This window comes from Nycticebus coucang, chromosome 1, assembly GCF_027406575.1.
Source record: "Nycticebus coucang isolate mNycCou1 chromosome 1, mNycCou1.pri, whole genome shotgun sequence".
Taxonomy (NCBI): Eukaryota; Metazoa; Chordata; class Mammalia; order Primates; family Lorisidae; genus Nycticebus; species Nycticebus coucang.
The window spans coordinates 7,775,565-7,793,263 of NC_069780.1; the positions used below are offsets into that span (position 1 = coordinate 7,775,565).

Sequence of the window (17,699 nt, forward strand, 5' to 3'; positions counted from 1 at the left end):
TGCTATGTAAGAGGCAGATGACAAAGGGCCGTAAAGTAATCTTATTCAACAGATGTGATATAAGAACTACCACTTGGTAGTTTAAGAAAATAAGATCCACTTCAGATATAACAAGAGTAACAAATGACAGAAAGTCCTGAGCTTAAATTAACTTCTGTATCAGTGAATTGGCACATAGTATTTATAGTTAGTTCTTTGTTCATATTTTAACACCCCCTGGCGCGCCAAAAACAAGTGTCTGATCTGGTACTGTTTCTAAGTAGAGAGTAGAACTTCTATCCCAAATAGAAGAATTACTTTCAGATGATCTGAGATTTGTTACATACAGAGAGAACAAAGAAAAATCATAGGTATTAATAATGCATCAAGAAATCAAAGCTAGTTTCCAGGAGTATGATCAAAATTTCCCATTTTCCCTCATATTTTTGAAGGGGAAAATAGTCATTCCTTTCCATTTATGTAAAGGGGCAAAGAGAAAATTTTCCATATTTGTTCATGTATAAACAGTAAGAGGTTCCCAAGTTTCCAAGTTAAACTCTTTGACTCTAATCTTATCATACAATTTGGGTGATGCTAAAACATATTTTATTTCCATGAATGTCTTAGAACTTCATACAGCACAAAGAATATGATCATTTTCCAGAGGAGAAAAACTTGATTTCTATCATATTTAGACTATATATAATATTTCTGAAAATAAAGTTTTTAGATACCAGAGTTTTTACAATTTCTATGTACACCATAAGGTACATGTGTCTCTGTGGTTACTTTTGCATACTAAAGTAAGAATCCACAAAAATACAGAATTAATACGTAATGCCAAATCAAACAGATCTGGATTCAAACACATCTATCCTACAATGAAGATAGGTAAAAAACAAAAACTACTAAATTTGTAAAAACATAGTTTTCATTAATTTTAGAACATTTTTATGAAACATAGGATATAGGATTAGAAGTCAACTTAATCTGTTTTAATGTGATTCCCACCAAATAACATGTTACATAAGGGGATTCTGCGAGTTATTTCTGTATGGAGGCATGTCCTTTTGTATTTCTATACTGTTCCTAGCACATGGTAAATAATTAGTATGTATTTGTGGAATGACCATATACTTTATAATCCTAAAGTCTAACACCTTCCTCCCACCCTTCCTATCTCACAGCCAAGTAATACTCAATGATTTTCCAAAATTTAATCTAAAAAATGGTAATTAATCTGCATGTTTAATTTTCCCAAATATTTTAAAAGTCTACATAAGAGATTATTTTTTCTGGTGCCCCAATTATAATCTCTAAAATAGATATTACATAGACAATATTTCTTTAATTTTTCATGTTTCCATTTTGTAACTGTTAAAGTTATAAAATCTCTTCTTAAAAAAACCTCCATTTCTACTCAAAAAAAAGCATAGTTCCATAAAATGTTTACCAATATCTGTAATATTGGTAACAATAAAACAATAAAAAGTAAAGTAATATTAATACAAAGTAATCAGGTGTCAGAGGTCTCTTTTGGACTTGAGGGATACCAATAAAAACACAAGTAACTTAATTCCTCAATTAGATCATCTTATTGAAGCTAGAACATTTTTCATTGAGTTAACTAAGCAATTTAGTAAAGTTCTGGTCACTACTGCTCCAAACATCAGCTTTTCAACTCCACTGTTAAAAACTCAGATTCAGGAAATGGTATTACTGAATCCTTCTATTCAGTTCTGTTTCCCCTCTCAGGTCCTCAGTATCAACTTTCCACTTTGTGCACATAACACAAAAACCTCTTTCAAAATAACTTAAAAATATAAAATAATCATTCAAATGTAATTTAAATTTTTAAATGTGATACTGATATTGTGGTTTCTAATAGTCTCATATATGGGTCAGTCCAAGGCTTAAAATATTGAGTGATGAACTCTTTTTACCTAAGAAACAAAAATGTTTTCTTTGGGAAAACCTAGCATAACTAATATTTTTCTTTTTCTTTTTTTTGCAGTTTCTGGCCAGGGCTGGGTTTGAACCCACCACCTTTGGCATCTGGGGCCAGCGTCCTACTCCCTTGAGACACAGGCACCGCCCCAATATTTTTCCTTATCTTTAATTTCCAATTGAAAAAGAGGCAAGTTTTTAAATTAGCTTTTCCAAGAATTTCTAATTACTGCAATATCTTATACCAATTATCAAAGGATCCTCCCATTCGATCTGCTTTATCGTGGAGATCCTGATTATTTAACAAAGTAAACTAAAAGCCCATTTACAACACCTTTTTAACTTCCCATTCTTCAACGCCATTTCAACACTATAAAAAACACCCTTCATAGTTTCCCAAATACTAAGCTGTATTCACTCTCTGTTCTTTAGCCTACCACTTATGCAAAATTCACTCTACTGCAAAATTTCTGAGAGTAGCCATCAGTCCTAGAAAAGGAATCTTATTATCTTCTACTTCTTTCTCCCTACGTGAACTATTCTTAAGTAAGTTTTAATCTCCATCATTAAAGGCTGACTAAATACTACTCTATAGTGAAAGCTTTCTTACATTTGTCAGGCAGTCTTCTGTTTCATTACACCAAAACTTCAGATAAACTTGTAAAATACTTCATAGAAAATGCAATTCAAAGCCAGGCACAATGGTGCACGCCTATCGTCACAGCCACTCAGGGCTAAAGCAGAAGGATCTCTTGAGGCCTGGAGTTCCAGGATGTAGTGCACTATGATCATGCTGGTGAATAGCCAGACACTGCACTCCAGCCTGGGCAACACAGCAAGACCTTATCTCGTTAAAAATTGTTTTTACTGTATTTTAATTTTTTTTAATTTCAAGTTAAAGTGAGGGTATAAGCAACCAAATAACAATATTTGCATTTTAATTTTTTTTTAATTACAAGCATTATATGTAACATGAGGGCTACTTTCCACAGAAAAATTTAAATTGAATTTTCCAAAACTGCAAATAAAAGATAATCACTAATATCCTATTTCAATGAATAGCATATTCAAAAATACATATGAAATACATCCAAGTATACTATTACTAAATTGTAATAGTCCCAAATCTCAGGCTTTGTCTCTAAGACTAGAGACAAATAAAAATAAAGCAGTATAATTCCCCCAACAAAGTAAGTGAGCCAAACCAGAGCAAATGGCTAAAAGCTAGAACTAAATTTCCATAAATATTAGTCATCTAGAGTCACTTATAAAAATAGTAGCCTCTACAGTATAGGCAAAGATATAAATTCTATCATCTCTTCCATTTTCCACCCTAAGTTTAAGGACATTTTATCTCAGTCCATAGCTCAGCACAATTAACATTATTTCATTTAAGATTCAGATTAAGAAAGAATGCTACAACCATGAAAGAGTACTTTATAATGAATCAGACACTTCTAAGTTAATGGACTCCAACCTAAAATATGAATCATTAAACATGCCACAGAAATTTTAAGTTATCATCTCTACGGCAGTTTACAAATCAATCACAGGCAGAGATGCATACTCTACCAGAGTTCCTAAAATAGGAAGAACATAAAATTAAGCCTACATTAAATATTGCTGTTTATGTTGTAGAACAAATGTCAACAGCATTCCATTTTAAACATTCTCAAGTCAATCTGTCTTATATTGAAATTTATCCCCAAAAGTTATGGAATGGAAAATATATTATTTGTTATTTACTGAATAGTCACCTTGAAAAATACCCATCCTTCCCATCTGGTCTTAAGCACTATGAGCTTCCTGAAAAAATGTGCCCACATTTCTCTTGTTTAACACAGTAAACTCTTGCACTGCTCCAGTATCGGAAGCTTCTATCTCATCAATATCTACTTTTAACTATACATAACTCTGACTCATTACAACTGTCATACAAAATTTATACCTTACCTGAATTGGCTCACCAGCTAATACTAAAAACAACTCTACCTAGTAATCATACTGCATATAGTAGGATCATACTAGCAAAATTAAAGATTGATGGAAATTATTAGAGCCCAGGAGTTCAGAACCAGCCTGGGCAACACAGGGAGACCCTGTCTCTACAATTTTTCTATTTTAATTAGCCAAATATGGTGGTGCATGCCTGTACTCCTACCTACTTGGGAGGCTGAGGTGGGAAGATTGCTTGAGTCCAAAAGTTTGAGGCTGAAGTGAGCTATGATCAGGTCACTAAACTCCAGCCTGGGTAACAAAGCCAGATCCCATCTCTAAAATAAAAGTAAAACAAAATAAAATAATTTAATATTTATTTTTGTTATAACTTTTTGCCCCTCAGAAGTAGTTATACTGCTCCCACTGTCACCATTCTAAAATGAGCAGAACTAAAGAGAGAATAAAACAAAGAGGATGTTGAATAACAGATAACCTTTAAACAGTGAAGGACAGTTGGAGAGAATAGAGTTCCTAGTACAAGAAAGGCAACGCTTAAATGGCCTAATATTGGGGAGTTAGGAGTGTTACATGGTTAGTGGGTGGCAGAGTGGGATTCAACCCAGGCAGTCTGGCTCTACAGTCTCAGTCCTATCCATTAAACCATATTGCCTCATATGCTGGACCTGGAAAAGTCTGACGACAGAGCAGAACAGAGAAAAACTTCACAGAAAGTCTGAGTCTTTTCCCAGAGTACTAAGAGTAGGCATTGATTTTCTGAGTGTTGGGTAGGAAAGCTGAAAAGGACACAGCCAGAATAACTAACTACAAGAATTCTAAGGATCACAGGACAGATGACCTTTCTAAGGGTTAAATTTTACTAATATAAAGTATGTGTACCAAAAAACTTAAAATTTATACTAAAATGTACCATATTCACTATAAATCCAGTATAGCCAATTGACTCTCATAGAATGTTTTAGGTGATTTATTGAACTCATTTTGGTAGGCAACCTATGACTACAACTGACAAAATGAGTTCAGTTCCAAAATGAATGGTTGATAATTTCATTTATATTAAAAAGATAAAAATGATGCAAAGACTTGTCAGAACTGGACTGTTTATCAATGACATGAGCAATTTCTTTGCTGATACAGGTTGAATATCCCTAGTTTGAAAATCCAAAATCTGAAATGTTCCAAAATCCAAAACTTTTGAGCACTGACATGATGCTTAAAAGAAATGCTCATTGAAGCATTTTGGATTTCAGATTAGGGATGCTCAACCAGGAATATGTATAACAACACAAATATTCTAATGGGCTTCTAATACATGAAGAATATTTCCTCAACTTCCTATGCTATTCACAACAGACTCAGAAGATATTAAAAACTTAATTTGGATTATCAACATTTCTACCATCACTTTTTAAAGTTTAGACAACGACAAATAAAGTGAGACTCTGTCTCTAAAAAAAAAAAAAAAAACAAGCAGCAGCACCTGTCTATGGTGTAAATACTCCCACGTGCACTTATGATACAAAATCTCCCACAAGTGACACACTTCAGGCTACCCAGGAAATACCAATGAGTGAGGAGCTAAGAAGAAATGCTAGCACAACATTATATTGTATTTCTAATATAAATAACCTCAAAAGCATAGGTAATGACAAAATACAACGAAATGATTAAGAAGCAATGAATATTTCTAATATGGTTTAATTTATTTTTATATAATATTTAATCAGTTGTGTTTAACAACTGGCTCATAAAATTCCTGAAATATTAATAACTGGCTCTCTTGAGCCACTTCAAGCCACTCTAGCACACCACTGTTAAGTGTATGAAGTCTGGCCTTCCCCTTTCCTAGAGATCCTTAGTCCCATGGAATCAATTCTGCTTCAGTGAAAAATTTAAAGACTCGCTCTGTGCTATATCTAGTAAAACTAACTTACTTCTCCCACTCCACTTCCAAGGAAGTTCATTTAATAAGATCTAGTTATTTTTTATTTATTAGAATTTGCACATCCTATTATATGAGGATGGAATTAAGAATTTAGAAATAGAAAGAAGAAGGAACATATGTGATCCAGTAGTTCTGAACTAGGTTATCCTTTAAGAATGAAACAATACCAATACTACAGAAACTCTTCAATGAAGTTGAGTTGACCATTACCCTCATACCAAAACCAGACACAGTACAAGAAAACTATATAACTCATGAGCACAGATGCACTTTTTTTTAATTTTAGCAAATCAAATCCAGCAATATATAAAAAAAGATAACATATCATCATAGCAAGTGATGATCGCCCAAGGGACGCAAGTTGGTTTCACATTAAAAAAAAAAAAAATTAAGAAAATGCAGAATACAAATGCCTACATACAGTAACTAAGAAAATGCCATGAAGGCTACGTTGAACAGTTTGATGAGAATATTTCAGATTGTATATGAAACCCGCACATTGTACCCCTTGATTGCACTAATGTACACAGCTATGACTTAACAATAAAAATTAAAAAAAATTAAGAAATAAATCAACAATCTATTTAATTAATATTTTAAAAAACACATATCATCTCAATCTTAGATGCATACAAAGCATTTGAAAACCCCAATAGCTATTTCTATTTAAAAAGAAAAACTCTTGGCCCAGCCCGGTGGCTCATACTGTAATCCCAGCACTCTGGCAGGCCAAGGAGAATGGATTGCCTGAGCTCAGGAGTTTGAGACCAGCATGAGCAAGAATGAGATCCTATCTCTAAAAACAGCCAGGAGTTGTGGTGGGTTCCTGTAGTCTTTAGCTACTTGGGAGGCTGAGGCAAGAGGATTGCTTGATTCCAGGAGTTTTAGAGGTTGCCATAAGCTATGATGCCACCGCACTCTACTGAGAGTACCAAAGTGAGACTTTTTCTTAAATAAAAAAAATATATATTTTAAAAAAGAGGAAAAACTCTTATTTTCCAAATAAAAGAACATATGCACAACCTAATAAAGGATATCAATAGAAATTCTGAATGCCTTCCTCCTAAGATTAGAAATAAGGCAAGCATGTCTGCTCTCTCTTCAACTCTGTATTAGAAGTTCTGGTCCATGCAATCAAGCCAAAAAGCAGATATAAAGGTCATCTTTATATAATTATAGAAGAAGAAGGAATTAAACTCATCTTTATTCACAAACAATAAATTACATATATGCAGAAAACCCTATAAAATCCCCCCAAATATGCAAAATCTAATGAATAAGTTTAACAAGTTTGCAAAATAAAAAGATAAATACTCCCCAATAAACTCAAGTGTTATTATATACAAGCAATAAGCAAAATTGCATTTTTTAAAATATCATTTACAACAGGATCAAAAATTATAAACTTACAGAAAATATGAAAAAAAGATGTGCAAACCAGTACATCGAAAACTACAACACACTGCTGAGAAAAATTAAATTAAAAAGCTAAATAAGACATACATCATATATGGATCAGAAAATGAACATTAAAATGTTAATTCTCCCCAAACTGATGTATGTATTTTAAACAATCCCAGTGAAATCCCAGTACTTATTTATAGAAATTGACAAGCTACATGGAATTACAAAGGACCTAGACTAAGACCTAACTTTAAAACAACTTTGAGGGTGGCACCTGTGGTTCAGTGAGTAGGGTACCAGCCCCAAATACCAAGGGTGGTGGATTTGAACCTGGCCTTGGCCAAACTGCAACAAAAAAATAGCTGGGCATTCTGGCAGGCACTTGTAGTCCCAGCTACTTGGGAGGCTGAGGCAAGAGAATGGCCTAAGTCCAGGAGATGGAGGTTGCTGTGAGCTGTGATGTCATAGCACTCTATGGGGGGCAATAAAGTGAGACTCTGTCTTTAAAAAATAATAATAATAAAAATAAAAAAAACTTTAAAAAGGAAAAATAAAATGGAAGAATTCACACAATCTAATTTCAAGTTATTATAAAAATACAATAACAATAGCAATGAAGTACTGACGTAAAGATAAACAGATCAAGAGAACAGAACATCTAGAAGCAGACACAAACGTATATGGTAAATTAATTTTCAACAAAGGTACCAAGAAAATTCAACAGGGAAAGGATAATCTTTAACAAGTAGGGCCAGAGCAATCAGATTACCATATTTGAAGCAAATGAACCTCAACCTTTTCCTCACACTATATATTAGTCCCTGTTGCCTGTAGTTTTGTTCTCTGCAGTTTGTTACCCATGGCCAACCTGGTTCCAAAGATATCAAATGAAAAATTCCAGAAATAAATAATTCATACATTTTAAATTGTGCAGCCATTCTAAGTTTCCTGAAGAAATCCCTCACTGTCCTGTTCCATGCTGCCCAGACATGAATTATCCCTTTGTCCAGCATACCCAGACTATATATCTGATACCTGCCCATTAAGAGTTACTTAATACTCTTCTTGGTTACCAGATCAACTGTCACAGTATCATAGTTCCTGTGTTTAAGTAACTCTTATTTATTTAATAAGGCCCCAAAGCTCAAAAGTAGTGATGCTGGCAATTGAGTACTAATTAAGAAACAGTAAGGGTGGCTCAGTGTCTATAGTTCAGTGGTTAGGGCGACAGCTACGTACACCGAGGCAGGCATGTCTGAAGCCAGCCCAGGCCTGCTAAACAACAATGACGACAACAACAACAACAAAAAGTAGCCAGGCGTTGTTGTGGGTGCCTATATTCCCAGCTACTTGGGAGGCTGAGGCAAAAGAATCACTTAAGCCCAAAAGTTAGAGGTTGCTGTGAGCTGTGATGTCACAGCACTCTACCAAGGAGACAGAGTGAGACTCTGTCTCAAAAAAAGAAAGAACGAAAAAAGAAACAGTAAGGGTGCTTCCTTTAAATGAAAAGATGAAAGTTCTCAACTTAATAAGGAAAGAAAAAATTATATTATGTTATCAAGATCTAAGTAAGAACAAATCTTCTATCTGTGAAATTGTGAAGGAAAAAGAAATCTGTGCATAGTATATAGAATTCTGTTCCATCCTCAGTTTCAGGCATCTAGGGGGAATCTCAGAATGTATCGAATGTATACCCCACAGACAATGGGGGACTACTATATACTCAAAAACACATTTTAGCTCTTAAAATTCAAAAGCTGAAATCATAAAACACCTAGAAGAGAACACAGGAGGAAATCATAGTAATCGAGTTTGGCAAGGATTTCTTAAATACCAAAGCAAAAGCATGATCTATAAAACCAAAAATGGTAAATTGGACTTCATCAAAAACAAGAATTTAGGGCGTGGTAGCTCACACAATCCTAGTACTCTGGGAGGTCAAGGTGGATGGATAGCCTGAGCTCAAGAGTTCAAGACCAGCCTACACAAAGCAAAACCTCATCTCTACTAAAAAAAAAATAGAAAAACAAGCCAGGCACTGTGGCAGGCACCTGTAGTTTCAGCTACTCAGGAGGATGAGACAAGAGGATTGCTTGAGCCCATGAGTTTGAGATTGCTGTGAGCTATGATGTCATGGCATTCAACCTCAGGGTGATTGAGTGAGAGACTATGTCTCAAAAACAAACAAACAAACAAACAAAAAACAACCAAGAACTTTTGCTCTTTGAAAGACCTTATTAAAAATATGAAAAAATAAGTCACATATGGGAAAAACATATGCAAATTATATACAGTATATAATAATGTATACCCAGCATAAACAAAGAACTCTCAAACTCAATAATAAAAAGAAAATTCTAATGAGCAAAAAAATTTTAATAGAAGATTCACCAAAGATTTAGTGATAACAAATAAGCAATAAGGGGCGGCGCCTGTGGCTCAGTCGGTAAGGCGCTGGCCCCATATACCGAGGGTGGCGGGTTCAAACCCGGCCCGGCTGAACTGCAACCAAAAAATAGCTGGGTGTTGTGGCGGGCGCCTGTAGTCCCAGCTACTCAGGAGGCTGAGGCAAGAGAATCGCTTAAGCCCAGGAGTTGGAGCTTGCTGTGAGCTGTGTGTTGCCATGGCACTCTATACCGAGGGCCATAAAGTGAGACCCTGTCTCTACAAAAAAAAAAAAAAAAAAAAACAAATAAGCAATAAGATGCTTAATGTTATTAGTCATTAGCAAAATGAATATTAACCACAAGATACTATTCGACATCCCTATTAGAATGGCTTAAATTTTAAAAACTGTATTATATGGAGCAACTGGAACTCTCATATACTGTAGATAAGAATGCAAAATAATACAACTTTGGAAAGCAGCATGGTAGTTTCTTAAAAAGTTAAAAATACATCAGGCTTTCTTTTCCACTCCTAGATATATACACATGAAAAATGAAAACATGTTCGCCAAAAGATTCAACTGAACTCAAATGTTCTTAGGTTAATTTGTGATATCCCCACAAACAGTAAAGAACCTAAGTACCTAACGATAGGCTAATGGATGAATTGTTTTAATCCCATACAATGAATTCAGCAATAGAAAGGAATACACTATTGAGAGACAGGATAAAATGACTAAATTTCAAAATAATTTTCCTGAGTAAAAGAAATCAAGTAATGTTAGCAATTTCATCAAAATGATTTTTTAAAAACTAATGATGTAGAAGCAAAAGAGGCAAGGAGTATAAGGCCTTAAGAAGCCTTAATTTTAAAACAGCCCACCACAAGTCCTATATATGAATAGGTTGATAATTCAATTCTCATTTTTCTTCATATGCATAGCTCAGAAACCTCAAAGAGACAAGTAGAACCAGAACTAGCAGGATAAATGATAACAAGGCTACAGAGCCAGGAATATCCAAATCTGATTGCCATCATACATTGGAACCCTGAATACAAGTAACCTGAATGGAATACATAGTAATTCAAAATGAGTTCATTTTTTCTGACACATGAAGAAATGTTACACACCCATTATAAAGTGGCTCAGGGCTTGAGACTTCATTTATACCCTTGTCCTCCAAATTCTGTCTAACCTCAATAGAACTCCCATTGCTCTACAGGGGCACAGATGTAGATATACAGGTAAGCTTGGGAAAAGCCACAGAACCAGAACAGTTTCTACCCTATTATGTACTCGGGATGCTACTACGTAGTCAAAACAAATCTATCCAATATATAGGTCATGTGTTCAAGGATAAACATGCAAAGTCATTTGTCTATTCTCCAGCATTCTCCTTAATACATCGATAATCAGATGTCACTTTATAAGACTACTACAAATTCTCCTTTGAAATCCTCTTTTCCACTAGTTAACCTACTGCACTTAAATAGGAGAGAAAAACAAAACAAGAGTACTTATACACAAGAATACTTACAATTTAAGAACAGAAAATTTACTGCATTTCGTCCCTAAAATTTCTTTCCTAAAATCCCTAATCGATAACTATTATTGCCCAAGGAAAAGTATTTTCCTAAATTAACTGGCCGTACAATCTGAAATATGTGTAAGCAAGAATCCACAGCACAGTATATTTCTTCAAATCCACCAAAAATGAAAATATCTTTGTTACTATAAAGTCAAAAGTAAATATGTTCAGACCTAAACTAAGGGACGGCATCTGTAAAATGATTACATATCTGTAAGTCACATTATTAAAAGCAAGCATATCGAGAGTATGAGAGCTCTTTCACAGAAAGTAAAAAATCCATTAGGAAAAACAGATTGAGTCCAACATGTTTAAATGTGAAAAAAACTAAAAGAACATTCTAATACTGATTATAAAATCCTCATCTTTTTCCTTGTCCTACCTTCCAGTTTCAGACTCTTGCCTGTACAAGAAAATGAAATCATACAAATCAAAGAATTTTTGTACATAAAAATCAAAGAATTATTATTTCACAAGTCTGTTTATGTAAGTAAGCAATCTGTATATAAGCTAAGAACTCTTTGTTGCATCAACAAATTAAACACAAACTCCAGATATCATTAGATTCCAATCACTAAAGAACTGAATTTGATAATATCAAAAACTAAAGGTTTAACTAATGAATCCCTTAAATGAATAACTTATTATTTTAGTTTTCCTATTTCACTGGGAAATATTTTAAATTAAATCTTGAATGTAAAGTTTTGAAGAATATGAAAGTCTGGGAGTAACCATAATAGCCCTCCCTTGCTTTTGACTTGACCAAATTATATATATATATAAAATGCTCCAGCATTAATCATAACAAAATATATACAATGAGGTGTTAAAACTAGTATTAACATTCTGTGAACCAAAATTTAGAATGTGGATAAGTCACATCTAAATCTATAAGTCTCCATTAAAAACAGTAGAATACAACAGAAAAATGTTAGTAACTAGTAACCAAACCATCTGAGATAAAACTTGATAAAGCATAAAGAAAAGCTCCATCCAGGAAAGGGTTCCAAGGTGTCAACATCTTAATTATGAAAGAAGGTAGGGCCAAGGCTGACTCACATTGATTCAAAACAGATAGCTTGAACAAATAGCTAACCCTTAACTTTTTGGCATGAATAAATGCCTAACAAGAGTACCCACCTCTACTCGTACAAATGACTGCCAAGAAGGTGGTATTCTGTATTAAGCGGAAAAGGTTAGAAAGGAAGGGGTGTCAACGTTAGAATAGTTCCTAAAATAGTTTATTAAAAGAATAAAGAATAAGAGAACTCACCAAAGCTTTGAATCAAGCTTGGTTCCAGGAAAAGGATACTTTGGCCCTATGTGAAAGCAAAAACCAGCCATTTAAAAATACAGATGCCCAGATTTTGTCAGCAGAAGGAAAAGTATTCTTTGTCATTTCCCACAAAGGTAGCAGAGCCTTTAACTTGGATTCCTGTGTTTTCTTGGCAGGTAGACATTCCCACTAAAGCAACAAAGCAAACTAAACATAATGCTCTTCCCAATATCAATCCTGCAGTGGAACTGCCAACTTCACAAACTCGTCAAAGATCACAGAGGAGCAAAATTCCAGTTTTGTTAACTTAAAATCATTTCCTTTCTACTGAGCTAAACAATACAGAATTTCCTTCTTGTTTTGAAGCTGACAAAATGATGACAACATACAGGAATAACAGACAATTACCCAGAGTCAAGGAATAGAATTTGATATCATTTTCTGTAAGCCAATTGCACATAATCTATGTCTATTATTATTCCTCTGGAGGAAGAGGTAAATAAATGTTTTCCTTTTTTATTTTAACAAAAGAAAAAAGGAAAGGGTAGAATGTAACACTTTATGAACATTTTTCATAAACCCATTGTAAGCCAGGCACCATGGTGCACAGCTGTAGTTCCATTACTAGAAAGGCTGAGGCAAGAATATCCCTTTAAGCCATGAGTTTGAAGCTGCAGTGTGCTATTATCACACCTGTGAGTACCTACTGCATTCCAGTCTGGAGCAAGACTCTGTCTCTTAAAAAAAAAAAAAAACGAAAAAGAAAAATTTTAAAGCAAAAAATTCATTTATTTCTGTTCCTTGTCCAGAAAATGTAGTCTGGAAAATACCAGAAAAATGCAAACTATGATTAATATACTGTAAATATTTATCTAATTCCCATCTCTTTCCAAAATGTATTTAAAGTTGTTTCCATCTTATAATTACACCATGGAATACTATTCAGCCATTAAAAAGATGGAGACTTTACATCTTTTGTATTAACCTGGGTGGAGTTGAAACACATTTTTCTTGGTAAAGTATCATAAGAATGAAAAAACAAGTATCCAATGTGTCAATATTAACATGAAGCTAGTAGACGATGTAATACATGCCCACATAAGAGAAAAAATTCAGTTCAAGATGGGAGGAGGAAGGAGAGAGAGGGGAAGAGGGGAGGCAAAAGGGGTACAGGTGTGCTCCCACTTCATGGGCACGATGTGCCTTCTCCTGGGTGTGAGACACCACAACAAGGATTCTTCCTGACAAATGCAAACATTGTAACTAAGTGTATCCTCACGCTAATCTGAAATTTAAAAAAATAACTTCGTTTCTACCAAGAAAATATAACACTGTTTACAAATACAAAAGAATATGTGTAAAATATAATGAAGAATATGTGTTCCATAAAAGAACTACTAAGAACAAGATTCCAAAAGAGCAGTGGTTCCTAACCAAGTTGATGATTATGAAGTGTTAGAAATACTTGTAACTTATCATAGTAAAAAGTACCTACATTTGTATACAATTTAGAGACATTATAAATATACCCCATGAGTTAGTACTGCTATCTCTATACTCTTGCTAACATTTTAACAAGAGAGAAAAAGGAAGAGAGTTACAATGATTTCTCCCAGATATTATAAAGATAGACATATGTTGTATATGCACATATCCTTTATGTTTTACAGCTTTATTTAGTCTGCAGTGTATTAAAATACGTTTGTTTCCCTTAGGCTACTGAAAAAATGTTCTCCTTAAATATAAATAACTTCCTGATTACTAAATGAATGTTTAATTACTAAATGAATGTTCAATCTCCTTTTCTGTCAATACTTACCCCACATGGCTTTGCTGGTTTTGGCAATTGTGGGCAACACTTTATTTCTTTCTTTTTTTTTTTTTTTATTGTTGGGGATTCATTGAGGGTACAATAAGCCAGGTTACAATGACTGCAATTGTTAGGTTACACTTTATTTCTTGAAACCTTCCCCTCCCTCATCTTCAGGTTCAGATTCTAACTAGGCTAATGGAAGACAGTTTGAGTGGGAGAGAGAAGAAAATCTGCACTGACTGCCTAGTATGTGCCCAGATAATGTGCTAGATCTGCATGCATGCATTCTGCATGCATTTTTCATTTAATTTCACCAAAATTGTAGACCACATATTATTAACCATCATTTTATAGATGACAAAGTTGAGGTACAGAGAAGGTATGAAAACATGCAACAATTCACAGCTAGTAAGTGACTAGACTGGCATTTGGACATAGTTAAGCCCAACTATCAAATCCAAGCTTCTACGACAGCATCCCAAATTTAATTTTAGACATTCCTAGAAAAAAATGAAGAAAAATAATCTTATATTCTTGAGATACAGAAAAGTTTTCCAAGCAGTGCAAAGGCCATAAGGAAAAGGATTGAGATTAAACAATACATATATTTGCAAAGAGCAAAGTCATAAACGAAGTCAAAAGATAAACAAGAAACTGGAACAAAGACAATTTGCAACATTTATAATGGACAGCAAGGTAGTATTTCTAAAATATAAACTACTCTTACAAATCACTAAAAAATGTAAATGCTTTAATGGAAAATTTTTGGGTAACAGTCATCAGACAGAACACAGAAGAATAAATATAGTGGCTCAAAAATAATGTGAAATTACCCCCACTATTCGTAAAAAACTTACACATTTTAACTTATGTGACTTTTATTATCAGAATGGCAAAGACTCATAATGTGAATAAAAGTTTGAGAAAACGGGTATCCATCACACAATTGGTGGGAGTATAAATTTATACATTTCTAAAGGACAATCTGATAAGATGCATCAAAATTTTAAACATGTAATTATTATTTTTTTTTTTTGCAGTTTTTGGCTGGGGCTGGCTTTGAACATGCCACCTTCAGCATATGGGGCCGGTGCCCTACCCCTTTGAGCCACAGGCGCTGCCCAACATGTAATTATTTTGATCCAAAAAGTCCACTTCTAAAAATTTACCTTAAAAAATACGGATGAAGGTGCATATATAAGATTTTCCCTTTATTAAAGTGTTGATAATCACCAAAAATCCACCAACGAATTAACCATCAACCAACATGGGGCTGAATGATGGCACAACAGTAAAATGGATTACAATGACGCCATTAAAAAGCATGAGGTATGGAAATGTAAAATAGTGTAGCTGCAGTGAAGAAGGTTGTCAATTCCTGAAAAAGTTAAACAAAGAATTATCATATGACCCAGCAATTTCACTCCTAGGTATATACCCAAGAGAAATGAAAACATCTGTCCACACCAAAACTTGTGCACAAACGTTCATAGCCGTTTATAATAGCCAAAATTTACTATATTAATGAAAATTTATTTTTATTAATAAAAACAATATTCAGCCATAAAAAGTAATGAAATATATGCTTTAACACAGATTAATCTTGAAATGATCATGCTAAGTGACAGAATGCAAATATAAAAGGTCACATACTGTATGATTCCACTTATATTAGATCCCTAGAATAAGCAAATCTATAGAGACAGAAAATACACTGGTAGTTGCCAGCAGCTGGGGGAAATGGAACTAACTGATATTAATACGAAATATGATGTGTCTTTTGGGGATGAGAGAAATATTCTGAACTAGCTAGTAGTAGCGGTTTACAACATAGTGAATACACTCAAAGCACTGAAGTATACTTTTAAATGGTGAATTCTGTGTAAGATAATGACGTTTTCATATTATGTAATGTCTATCTCAATTTTGAATGCCATAAATTTTTTAAAAATATAACATATCCATTGATGGAAAAAGTCATAATGTTATTAAATGAAAAAAGCAAGTTTAAAAAATAGTATATACAGTATTATTCTCTTTGTTATGGTTACATAAATACACATTGTCCAGAAAGAGATGATGGTATATAACTGACCCTTGAACATGGGTTTGAACTGTGCAGATCTACTTACACATGGAGTTTTTTTCAAGTAAACTCAGATCCAAAACATAGCATGTGAAGGATATATAAACCCACATACACAGATGGCCAACTTTTCCAACCTGTGGATGGGTTCCACAGGGTTAGCTACAGGACTTGAGCTTTGGTAGATCTGGGTATACATAGAGGTCCCTGAACTAAATACCCACCTATCTCAAAGGACTACAGTACATATTATACTAACAATCTTGACCTCCATTAAGATAACCAGAAAATGATGCTCTTCAGTGTCCTGAATTTATTCACATATTACATCCCAAAACAAACGCAAAGCAATAAAAATATTACCAGCTGCAAAGTATACTACTATGACAAAAAATACCCCAAAGAGTGTGAAACAGGAGACAATACAAGCAAAGATAATTAACCCGGAGTCCACAAACCTCAGGGAACCTGCAAATCTGCAAGAGAAAAAAAATTACATCACTATATTCGTTAACCTCTAATTAAAATTTAGTACCTTTTTCAAACAGACCTAAACAACCTACCATTAATAGTATTAGCAGTACCTGTGATTTTCATGAGTAACAGAATTACATTTCCCTATCACATTATAGTTGCTAGGGATATAAGTATCATCTAACAGTATATACATTACTATAGAATAAATTGGTTTGTTTTTATGTTTTGGCATTCAATATAACAGGTTTCTTTTAAGTCCTATCTTTTGTCTTTCACTCATTTCACATTGTTATTCTAAAAAGGATCCATACCTTCTCCAGACTGCCAAATCGTCCACAGAATCAATTGTTAAGAATCCATGAATTAGAGACTGGGAGGGAAACTAATTATGAGGATATTCTAATTATTTATGCATAAAGTGAGCAGGGCTCAAATTCAGGCAATAAATCATTGCAATAGAAACCACAAAAATTTGTCCAACATGAAATTCATAATTTCCTTCTTTGAACTATCTCTTCTTTATTTTCTCACTGATCTGACTTCCTCACATTCCATCATCCATTTCACTTGAAAGCTTTCTTTTCCACCCACATACACAGATCTTGACTTACTACTCACTTTATAACTGGTTAAAAAAAAAAAAAGCCTCCCCCCTCCTATTCCTATCTCATCAAATGATTCTGAATATCTCAACCAGAATAATCTCCTTAAAAAATTACTTTCAAACTGATATTAACCTGCTCAAAATCAATTGCTCCCATTTGCCACATTTGCAGTTATCTATTAATCAATACAATTCTTGAGATTCTCAAGCCACATTTGCAGTTATCTATTAATCA

At 33.9% G+C, this 17,699-nt stretch overlaps 1 protein-coding gene across 5 annotated transcripts in view; it reads right to left on the minus strand.

The window, feature by feature from the left end:
- Positions 1 to 17,699, minus strand: part of CNOT6L (CCR4-NOT transcription complex subunit 6 like) — a 108,937-nt gene that overhangs the window by 78,610 nt on the left and 12,628 nt on the right. Inside the window, exon 2 of one of the 5 annotated variants that reach the window (XM_053590277.1) lies at positions 4,092 to 4,199. The exons of 3 other annotated variants lie outside the window; for them this stretch is intronic. The gene's annotated coding sequence lies outside the window, so the exon portion shown is untranslated. Of the gene's footprint in view, positions 1 to 4,091; positions 4,200 to 12,348; positions 12,369 to 17,699 lie in introns of those variants that run through there. One more of the 5 variants, XM_053590285.1, reaches the window with a different exon arrangement.